The sequence below is a fragment of the Phyllobates terribilis genome, unplaced genomic scaffold (genome assembly GCF_046119375.1).
Source record: "Phyllobates terribilis strain yellow unplaced genomic scaffold, ASM4611937v1 Scaffold_4__5_contigs__length_816908805, whole genome shotgun sequence".
Taxonomy (NCBI): domain Eukaryota; kingdom Metazoa; phylum Chordata; class Amphibia; order Anura; family Dendrobatidae; genus Phyllobates; species Phyllobates terribilis.
In genome coordinates, this window is record NW_027362764.1 from 147,648,572 (window position 1) to 147,660,644 (window position 12,073).

Below are 12,073 nucleotides of genomic sequence, written 5' to 3' on the forward strand. Positions count from 1 at the left end.
CTTCCTTCCCATGGAACCCTTGTCCCCGTGATACCTCTGAACCAGACCAACTAGTTCATCAGCATCCCGGGGATCACCCTGGGCAACCCAAGCCTATATTGGCCTTGGCAAGGAATATACGAACCGGTCCATAACCACTCGCTCCACCATCTGCGCAGGTGTAGAGGACTCAATTTTTGGAACAGGTGCAGTAAGTCAAACATTTGGGAACGAGGGGGTTTCTCGCGATGATACACCCAGCGGTGGACCCGCCGTGCCCTGACAGACATAGTTACCCGCAAGCGTGCCAAAGTTTCAGTTTTTAACTTTGCATACTCTTTTGCAACAATCGCGATCCACCCGCGGCTGTTAACATGTTAAATGCCGCTGTCAATCTCTGACAGCGGCATTTAATATCGCCGCGCCGGAAGCGCGGCATTAGCCCCGCCCATCGGTGACCCCGACACGTGATCGCGGGTCACCGATGGGTGGTCATGACAAGCCTAGGTCTGCAGCAGACACCAGTGGTTGTCATGTAAAGATTACTATGAGCGCCACCTAGTGGTGGGCGCTCATAGTACAGGAGCATTTCTGCTACATACAGGTGATCTGCTGATCACCTATATGTAGCAGAGGCGATCGGACAGTTTCTGCTTCTAGTCTTCTATGGAGACTATAGAAGCAAGCAAAAAGTTTAAAAAAAAGTTGTTAAAAATATTAAAACAATTTAAAAAATATAAAAGCTTAAATCACCCCCCTTTTGCCCCATTCAAAATAAAATAATAAAAAATAAACCCCAAATACACATATTTGGTATGGCCGCGTTCAGAATGGCACGATCTATCAATATAAAAAAAGATAGGGAGCGGTGGGTCGTCCTGTTTACTCACCTCATTGTTCCCTCAGGTAATGGACAATACGGCAAATTGTGTGCATATTTTGTATATATGAGATTATATGAAGATCAGATTTATTCTTAATCATGGTTATGAGCTATTAACACCAATTTCATGATATAAGATTTCTGTGCAACTTTATTTATTTGTTTGGTATGTTATAGCTACTGGATGTGATGTAAACCATTATATGCTACAACTTTGTTATTAGTGCTTTGTGATCCATCTGTATGGCAATATGTGATTTGATGCCACTTTCTGACGATACCCATCCCATGAAGTTACTGGTGTGCTTTTAATCTAGTTTTTATAGTATTGTGACTTTATTTAATAAAAGTTAAATTTTATGATCTGATATACTAATTTTCTAGTTATTTGGATTAATATCCTATATGCAAGTAGTTGTTACATATTGTTGGAGTATTTTTTGTGAGCTATATCATTATATATGGGATACCATTGTGGGACTTTTGTAAGCTAATATAAAAAAAATAATTAATCCGATCGGTAAACGGCGTAATGAGAAAAAAAAAACTAAACGGCAGAATTACGTTTTTTTGTCCGCCGCAACATTGCAATAAAATGCAATAACAGGCGATCAGAACATCAGATGTACCCCAGAATGGTATTAGTAAAAACATCAGCTTGGCGCACAAAAATTAAGCCCTCACCCGGCCCCAGATCCCGAAAAAATTTAGACGCTACGGGTCTTGGAAAATGGTGCCATTTTTTAAAAAAATTTTTTTAGCAAACTTTGGATTTTTTTTTCACCACTTAAATAAAAAAGAACGTATACATGTTTGGTGTCTACGAACTCGTAATGACCTGGAGAATAATAATGGCAGGTCAGTTTTAGCATTCAGTGAATGTGGTAAAAAAAAAAAAAAATTTGTGTTATTGCACTTTTTTTGCAATTGCAATTGTAATGGAGTTTAAAAGTACAACTCGTCCCGCAAAAAATAAGCCCTCACACGGCCATATTGACCAAAAAAATAAAAACGCTATAGCTCTGGGAACAAGGGGACCAAAAAAGAAAATGCAAAAACGGAAAATCCCAAGGTCACGAAGGGGTTAAAGTGCTTCAGGTTGCTAACCCATCTGCAGTTAGGTTGGATGTTCCTACTTCCTGGAAGATTAATCCTGTGTTTCATGTTTCCTTGTTGAAAAAGGCGGATGTATCTGATAGGGATGCCACTGTCTCAGTTCCTCCTGTGGTGGAAGACGGCGAATATGAAATTTCACGTATCTAGAATTCTAGATGGCATAGAGGGAGAGTACAGTATCTCGTGTCCTGGAAGGGTTTCGGTCCCGAAGATAACTCCTGGGTAAGGGTGGATGATGTCTCTGCTCCCAGGCTTGTTAGAGCTTTCCACAAGAGGTTTCCAGATAGGCCTGGGCCTTGAGGATCCGGAGGATCCTCTTAAAAGAAGGGGTACTGTTAGAACCCTCCTGTTTGTTTTTTCCATCTTGTGTTTTGCAGTCACGTGACCATCTGCCTCTATATTCCAGCTCCGCCTTTTTGGCTGTGCTGGACTTCAGTGTTGTTTGACTGTTTTGCTAGCCAGGTGCTTCGGCGCCTATCTCTCAGTTCGCTTTGTCCTTTTGGGACCTCTAGTACCTTTTTGTCAGTTTATCTTTTGTTTTCTGCGACAACTTTCTCTGTTCAAGAAGTGTCCCTTTTTGTTCCAGTCCTTAGTTCTTTTAGGCACCCCTTCCCTTTATTCTATAGGTCTTCGTTCAGACTAGCCTAGGACTAAGGCGGGTCTGTATGCTAGGAAAAAGCAGCCCGCTACATCGTAGGGATTCAGCTTAGTCTTACTGTAGGGAAAGCTTTCCCCTTCTTTCCTTAATTCTTTTTGCAGATCATAACACATTTAACAAGTTAGAGGCAGATGATGGCTCCATAATTCAGCCATCATCTGCCAGGGAAAGATGCAGGCTCAGCTTGCAAGCCCACATCAAAGTAAAGGAGCCTGCATGTCAGTAGGGGGTTAAAAAAATAAAATAGTAATCTTGGAACTTTTACACTGACCACTGTGGATTTCTTTAGACCAATTTTTCCTGTCCTTTTAGAAATAGTTTTCAACAAGGCTCCATATTATCAGGGACAGGATTGCAATGACAGGTAAAACCTACATACACAGTTAACAATGGATCCACCATACACAATAGGTGATATCACAGCTTATCCTGCTCCCCCCTCCCTTCTCAATAACCTTTGCACAGGCTTAATAGACACTTCCATATGAAATATAGTTAGTGTCTGACCATTATGGCTACGTGTGTTGTTTCTTGAAGCAACAGGAAGTTAAAAGCCCAAGTGACCAGTGTGAAAATTATGAGAGGAGATAAGAAGCGGGCTGATCCTCCACGCTGGTCCAGAGACACACAAGGGTTAATGATAAACCAAACCTTCTTTATTACTTGGCCTATGCGTTTCGTGGTACACTGCCACTTCCTCAGTAGCCACGAAACGTGTAGGTCAAGTAATAAAGGAGGTTTGGTTTATCATTAACCCTTGTGTGTCTCTGGACCAGCGCAGAGGATCAGCCCGGCTTCTTATCTCCTCTCGTTGTTTACTGATCAGCGGGGTCTCCTGCAGAGGCCATCTGACAGGTGCTTCACAGTTGGTTGTGACTCACACAACCTCAGAAGGTGAGTCAGACTGATTGTGGGACCTGGTATTTACTTTTATACAGATAAAGCCCTATGTGCACTGTCTTTTCTATCTCTTGCTACAGTGTGAAAATTGCAAGATTTCTATTTTTTATTTTTCACACAGATTGCCATATGTAAAAAAAAATGCCAAAAATATTTAACAAATTCATTTAACACATAATCTGATTTAAACAATAGGTCATCTTCTGATGTTAGTTTCCCTTTAAATATGCAAAGCCCCATTTAGACAATGAAAATGAGAACAGGAACTCTAGTACCACCTATTGGAGGTAGGAATCCAAAAAGTCAGTATAAACCCTTTAATGAACCTTGCCACGATATAGGATAAGAAGTCAAACCAGAAACTTCATTTCTAGACACCCCTTTCAGATTTTTTTGTCACTCATCAGCACAAAGCAACTGGAACGGTGGTCCAGCAACATTTAAGTGTAAATATCAGCAATCTAAATCACTGCTGTTATATGGAGATGCTCGCTGCTCCTGCTCCATATTCCCACACTTAAATGCTCAATACATGTCGGGAAGGGGTTAATTTTATAAAATATGAACTGTTCTAGATTTTAAACCATTGTAAACCATAGTTTTTAGGTCTGCCTAATTATACAGTATAGAGCAAAAATAACAGTCTTCTATGAAGTCTTTTTCACAAAAGTACCAATATGGCATCCATGGGGGCCTTTACCAGGCCTCTGGTTGAAAGGGGAACACATAGGAGACTGTGTTCAACCTGCTTTTATGCTCAGCCACGCTCAGATGGCAGAAAAATCAGCTTCATAGATTAGTATTGGTACAAAAATGTAAATGGTTTATTGAATGTTACCATGGAAACATAGAATCTACATATGAACTTTTTCTTTCTTTAAAAAAAGCGCTTAAACTCAACATGCAACTTTTGGTGCTTTTAGGTTAGTTCCAGCAGGCTCCAGCAACATTTTGTAAAGTGGGTGGAGCTCGGGTGAGACAGGGAGTAGCCAAACATGTCTGATAAAGTCATTATAATTCATGCCACAAAAGTGGCGTAAATTATGACAGAAATGTATGAAAGCCCTTGACTGCCATACATCTCTTGCAGTTGCACGTGGCAGCTTACAGATGCATCAAATTCATTAATGGGTGCATGCCTCTTAATTAGAGATGAGCGAATATTTCAATATTCGGTTCGGATTACAATCGCTGAATTTGCAATATTCGCCGATTTATTAGTCTAATATTCGCTGATCATAGCCGAACGCCATTGGATTCAACGGGGGGTTAAACCAAATGCATGCACAACACTTTCAAATGGGCCCAAAAGCTGCAAAAAACACATGAAATTAGGGGCAGACACCAGGAAAGTGGCCTCAATTGACCCACAGTACAAATTTTATAAAGGCACAGCAGCAATCAGCCATGGGCCATGAATGAAGTATCAGGGTCTGGGCCAGCATTTACAGCTTTGAATTGAACTTCAAATTAAGACGAGGTGGGTGAGGGATCGGAGTAGGTCTGCTGTGCTGAGAGTCCTGATACCACATGCAACATCGCAACCTGCTTTTATGCTTGGCCATCAATTTCACAATTTCACTAGTGGCATCAATATCATCAGTGTTGAAATAATACAATGGTGACTGACACCTCTTCCACTACAGCTAACCAGGAGTGTTCATATTTCCCTAAATTAGTGATTGACACCACCAAAGTGGCAACAATTTCACTAGAGTAGAAAAATTATAATTGAGACTGACACCTCTTCCACTATAGCCAACCCAGCAGATGGAGACCCAACCAAGGGTGTTCACATATCCCTAAATTAGGGACTGACACCACCAAAGTTGCAACAATTTCATTAGAGTAGAAATAATATAATGGGGACCAACACCTCTTCCACTACAGCCAACCCAGCAGATGGAGACCCAACCAAGAGTGTTCACATTTCCCTAAATTAGGGCTGACACCACCAAATTGGCAACAATTTCACTAGAGTAGAAATATTATAATGGGTACCGACTAGTGATGAGTGAGCACTGAAATGCTGTTTTGTTCATCTTTCCATTTATAGATTTTGGTCTCTCGCTCAGTCCGCTTGGAAGTGGAAATAGCTTGGATACAGTGGTGGCCAAAAGTATTGGCACCCCAGCAATTCTGTCAGATAATACTCAGTTTCTTCCTGAAAATGATTGCAATCGCAAATTCTTTGGTATTATCATCTTCATTTAATTCGTCTTCAGTGAAAAAACACAAAAAGAATTGTCCTAAAGCCAAATTGGATACAATTCCACACCAAACCTAAAAAAGGGGGTGGACAAAAGTATTGGCACTGCTTGAAAAATCATGTGATGCTTTTCTAATTCGTGTAATTAACAGCACCTGTAACTTACCTGTTGCACCTAACAGGTGTTGGCAATAACTAAATCACACTTGCAGCCAGTTAACATGGATTAAAGTTGACTCAACCTCTGTCCTGTGTCCTTGTGTGTACCACATTGAGCATGGAGAAAAGAAAGAAGACCAAAGAACTGTCTGAGGACTTGAAAAACCAAATTGTGAGGAAGCATGAGCAATCTCAAGGCTACAAGGCCATCTCCAAAGACCTGAATGTTCCTGTGTCTTCCGTGCGCAGTGTCATCAAGAAGTATAAAGCCCATGGCTCTGTGGCTAACCTCCATAGATGTGGACGGAAAAGAAAAATTGACGAGAGATTTCAACGCAAGATTGTGCGGATGGTGGATAAAGAACCTCGACTAACATCCAAACAAGTACAAGCTGCCCTGCAGTCCGAGGGTACAACAGTGTTAACCCGTGCTATCTGTCGGTGTCTGAATGAAAAGGGACTGTATGGTAGGATACCCAGGAAGACCCCACTTCTTACCCCGAGACATAAAAAAGCCAGGCTGGAGTTTGCCAAAACTTACCTGAGAAAGCCTAAAACGTTTTGGAAGAATTTTCTCAGATGAGACAAAAGTAGAGTTTTTTGGAAAAAGCATCAACATAGAGTGTACAGGAAAAAAAAAGAGGCATTCAAAGAAAAGAACGCTGTCCCTACAGTCAAACATGGCGGAGGTTCCCTGATGTTTTGGGGTTGCTTTGCTGCCTCTGGCACTGGACTGCTTGACCGTGTGCATGGCATTATGAAGTCTGAAGACTACCAACAAATTTTGCAGCATAATGTAGGGCCCAGTGTGAGAAAGCTGGGTCTCCCTCAGAGGTCGTGGGTAGAGATGAGCGTTGTTCTACTCGAACTGTTCGCCAATCTCAAATTCGAGCTGTTTTGGGCGGTGTTCGAGACGTTCGGCGAACACGAACAATTTGAGAAAAATTCGGCTGTTCGAGGTTATGTTCGATAACTGTTCGTGCACCAAAATCATAACTGGATTTTTTCTCAGTAATGATGAAAATTAATATTAATACGCAGTTTGAGTGTACAGCGGGGTGGGGGGAGGGGCAGGGGATGGATCTCTGCAGGAACAATGAAGATCTCCATTTTTTTTTCTCTTTCCCGCATTTGCAGTGGGGAGGTGCAATCTGTCAGCCTATCAGCAGCGCACACACGGAGCGAAGTGCTTTTTTTCACACAAGCAAGGGCATGTGTCATTGGCAGTGTATGTCACATGTCCTTGCCCTATAAGACCAAGCCATTTTCCCCGTCGCCACCATTTTCTCACTGCTGCAGCTGCGTGTTAGACGGCACCGCTGTTGCTGTGTGCGCTATACCTTGTTAATTTCAAGCCAATTTTCGCACAAATATACAGATAGCTTGGGAGTAGGGAATAGTTGTGATTGCAGTCCTTTTAAGGACTAGGTTACAGCATTTCCTACGACTTTTATCAGGGAGGTCTGTGCTCTTAAATAGATAGGTTGTGGGAGTAAAGACTAATTGTAATTGGAGTCCTTTTCAGGACTAGGTTACATCAGTTCCTATCAGTTTTTGCCAGGCAGGTCTGTGCCAGTGCTGTGCAAGTTTTTTTCACAGCATTTGGCTGAATCTAGCAAAGCTAATCCTTTTTGGCCTATTGCAGAGTGTGTTAGTCAGTGGAGTAGCCTATCTGTGTTGCAAGATATACCACCTGTGTATAGAATACCAATTTTTTTACTGCACCTAGTGAAGTAAAATCTTTTGGGCATAGCATCATTCTATTAGTCCATCTATACTGACCTCCATCAGGTTGCAAATTAAAACTAATTTTTATCTGCATCTACAGTACCTCTGAAAAAATATTTGGGCTTCTACCTGTGTGTGGGACTTGTTGTATTAGTCCATCTATACTGACCTCCATCAGGTTGCAAACTGAATATATTTTTTTCCTGCATCTACCTCTGAAAAAATATTGGGCTTCTAGCTGTGTGTGGGTCTTGTTCTATTAATCCATCTATACTGACCTCCATCAGGTTGCAAACTGAATATAATTTTTTTCTGCATCTAGCTCTGAAAAAATATTTGGCCTTCTAGTAGTGTGTCGGACTTTCTCTATTAGTCCATCTATACTGACCTCCATCAGGTTGCAAACTGAATATAATTTTTTTCTGCATCTAGCTCTGAAAAAATATTTGGCCTTCTAATAGTGTGTCGGACTTTCTCTATTAGTCCATCTATACTGACCTCCATCAGGTTGCAAATTAAAACTAATTTTTATCTGCATCTACAGTACCTCTGAAAAAATATTTGGGCTTCTAGCTGTGTGTGGGACTTGTATTAGTCCATCTATACTGACCTCCATCAGGTTGCAAACTGAATATATTTTTTTCTGCATCTACCTCTGAAAAAATATTGGGCTTCTAGCTGTGTGTGGGACTTGTTGTATTAGTCCATCTATACTGACCTCCATCAGGTTGCAAACTGAATATATTTTTTTCTGCATCTACCTCTGAAAAAATATTGGGCTTCTAGCTGTGTGTGGGACTTGTTGTATTAGTCCATCTATACTGACCTCCATCAGGTTGCAAACTGAATATATTTTTTTCTGCATCTACCTCTGAAAAAATATTGGGCTTCTAGCTGTGTGTGGGTCTTGTTCTATTAATCCATCTATACTGACCTCCATCAGGTTGCAAACTGAATATAATTTTTTTCTGCATCTAGCTCTGAAAAAATATTTGGCCTTCTAGTAGTGTGTCGGACTTTCTCTATTAGTCCATCTATACTGACCTCCATCAGGTTGCAAATTAAAACTAATTTTTATCTGCATCTACAGTACCTCTGAAAAAATATTTGGGCTTCTAGCTGTGTGTGGGACTTGTTGTATTAGTCCATCTATACTGACCTCCATCAGGTTGCAAACTGAATATATTTTTTTCTGCATCTACCTCTGAAAAAATATTGGGCTTCTAGCTGTGTGTGGGACTTGTTGTATTAGTCCATCTATACTGACCTCCATCAGGTTGCAAGCTGAATATATTTTTTTCTGCATCTACCTCTGAAAAAATATTGGGCTTCTAGCTGTGTGTGGGTCTTGTTCTATTAATCCATCTATACTGACCTCCATCAGGTTGCAAACTGAATATAATTTTTTTCTGCATCTAGCTCTGAAAAAATATTTGGCCTTCTAGTAGTGTGTCAGACTTTCTCTATTAGTCCATCTATACTGACCTCCATCAGGTTGCAAATTAAAACTAATTTTTATCTGCATCTACAGTACCTCTGAAAAAATATTTGGGCTTCTAGCTGTGTGTGGGACTTGTTGTATTAGTCCATCTATACTGACCTCCATCAGGTTGCAAACTGAATATATTTTTTTCTGCATCTACCTCTGAAAAAATATTGGGCTTCTAGCTGTGTGTGGGACTTGTTGTATTAGTCCATCTATACTGACCTCCATCAGGTTGCAAACTGAATATATTTTTTTCTGCATCTACCTCTGAAAAAATATTGGGCTTCTAGCTGTGTGTGGGTCTTGTTCTATTAATCCATCTATACTGACCTCCATCAGGTTGCAAACTGAATATAATTTTTTTCTGAATCTAGCTCTGAAAAAATATTTGGCCTTCTAGTAGTGTGTCGGACTTTCTCTATTAGTCCATCTATACTGACCTCCATCAGGTTGCAAACTGAATATATTTTTTTCTGCATCTACCTCTGAAAAAATATTTGGCCTTCTAGTAGTGTGTCGGACTTTCTCTATTAGTCCATCTATACTGACCTCCATCAGGTTGCAAATTAAAACTAATTTTTATCTGCATCTACAGTACCTCTGAAAAAATATTTGGGCTTCTAGCTGTGTGTGGGACTTGTTGTATTAGTCCATCTATACTGACCTCCATCAGGTTGCAAACTGAATATATTTTTTTCCTGCATCTACCTCTGAAAAAATATTGGGCTTCTAGCTGTGTGTGGGTCTTGTTCTATTAATCCATCTATTCTGACCTCCATCAGGTTGCAAATTCAAAATAATTTTTTTCTGCATCTAACCCAGCCAATAGTTTTGGCCTAATACCACAGTTTGGCCACTCAGCTCTGCTCGGTTACCATCCATTGTTTTTTTGTGCAAACAACTCCAGAGTTGTGAATTAGTTAACCACCAAAATGAGTGGAAAAAGGCCTGCTGCTGGTGGAAAGGGGAATAGGCGTGTTGGGAAGGGGAAAAAAGGTTGTGTCCGTGGGGTAGGTGTTAAAGCAACAGTAACATCTGCAGAAGAAAGACCATCTTCCAGCCAAACTAAAATGTCTACTTCTTTTAGCGGACAATGTGATAAGATCCCTTTCTTACGGCCACGCCAATCGCTACAAATTCCAGATGAGGCACAAAAACAGCAGGTGCTTCAACGGATATCAAGTGCTCCTTTAAGTGGGCTCTCCTCCACATCAACTTCAACATCACAAATACTCCAGTCCTCAAAGGTGTCACCCAAATCGCACTTGCTTCCTCACAGCTCCCAAATCTCCAGCTGCCCGTCTGAGTATGAGGTAGAACAGATGGTTGAGTCTGCAGAGCTGTTTACTCATACTATAGCCTGGGAATCAGAGGTCGACTCCAGCGCTTCTGTGAATCCAGACGAGGAAATGATCTGCACTGATGCCCAGAATCTTTATGAGTCGGATCCAGGACCAGACGCAGAAGGTTCTGACCATAATGTAGACCCTCATTCCCAAACTGTAACTCCTGTTGGTGGAGACAATGAGGAAGACGATGATAAGACTCAAATACCTGATTGGAGCGACAACTTTAGTTTTTTGTCAGGGCAGGAACAGGTTGGCTCTGAGGACGACGGGTGTGATAACGCACAGGGTGATGATGATGAGGTCGGAGATCCCACTTACTGTCAACCCACAGTCAGCCAAGAGATGAGGTCAGCAGAGGAGGTGGAGGAAGATGCTAGTGACGACGAGGTCAGGTTGCGCCTTCCTGGACAGAGACGTAGTACTGGAAGCATGTCAACAACTGCATCCTCAAACACAACTCTGCCTCTCACCACAAGTCGTGGTGGCTCTTCAGGTCGCATGGGTGCTAAGCCTTGCATAGCCTGGGCATGTTTTCAGATCGATAAAGATGACCCAACTCGTGTTATCTGTAACATTTGTCAGCAAAAGCTAAGTAGAGGCCAAAAAATACATAGTTTGAGTACTTCATGCATGAACCGGCACATGGACATGAAGCATAAGTTGCAGTGGGAAGCTCAGTGTGCTACAATGCGGCCTAGCCGGCCGGGCCAACCACCGTCTGCCATATCTTGTGCATCCGCGGCCTCTTCATCCTCTGTGACTGGGGGGACAGCAGTCACACCTGTTTTGGGGCGCAGACCTGCCACCTCTTTACCCGCAACAGCCAGCGTGATTGGCAGGTCATCATTTTCTTTGTAGGTGGTAACACCAGCTGGTGTTGAGCGCTGTCCGACATCGATAGCACCACCTTTGGATCAAGGCAACCTAACATGTCCGCCTGCATCTTCCTCACAGACCGGCAGTTTGCCGGGGACACCCTTATCAACCCCGTCTAAGCACAATAGCCAGCCCTCGGTCCCTCAGATGTGGACAAGTAAAAGACCATTTCCTCCTAGCCATGAGAAAGCTAAGAGGTTGAATTTCACCATCTGCAAGCTCTTGGCTACAGAAATGCTGCCTTTCCGCCTGGTGGACACAGAGGATTTTCGAGACCTTATGTCCGTCGCAGTGCCCCAGTACCAGATGCCCAGTCGGCACTACTTCTCAAAGAAAGGTGTGCCTGCGCTCCACCAGCATGTCGCACATAACATCACCGCTTCTTTGAGAAACTCTGTGTGTGACAGGGTGCATTTCACCACAGACACTTGGACGAGTAGGCATGGACAGGGGCGTTACATGTCGCTGACTGGGCACTGGGTAACTATGGTGACAGCAGGACAAGGGGCTGCTGTCCAAGTCTTGCCGTCCCCACGAGATGTGCGTCAATCCTCTTTATGTCAAAGTTCCTCCACTGCTTCTGCCTCCTCAACCTCCTCTCGGTCTTCCACCTGCACCCAAAGCCTGTCTGGTCATGCCACAAGCTTTCTAACTGCGCAGAAGGGATCCTGCACACCTCCTTACTATGCTGGCAGTAGGGCTCAACGTCATCAGGTGGTTTTTACATTGA

General features: G+C 42.3%; 1 protein-coding gene across 4 annotated transcripts in view; it reads right to left on the bottom strand.

Moving 5' to 3' along the window:
- Positions 1-12,073, bottom strand: part of LOC141265130 (ATP-dependent translocase ABCB1-like) — a 1,603,396-nt gene that overhangs the window by 416,182 nt on the left and 1,175,141 nt on the right. The gene's annotated exons all lie outside the window — the stretch shown is intronic.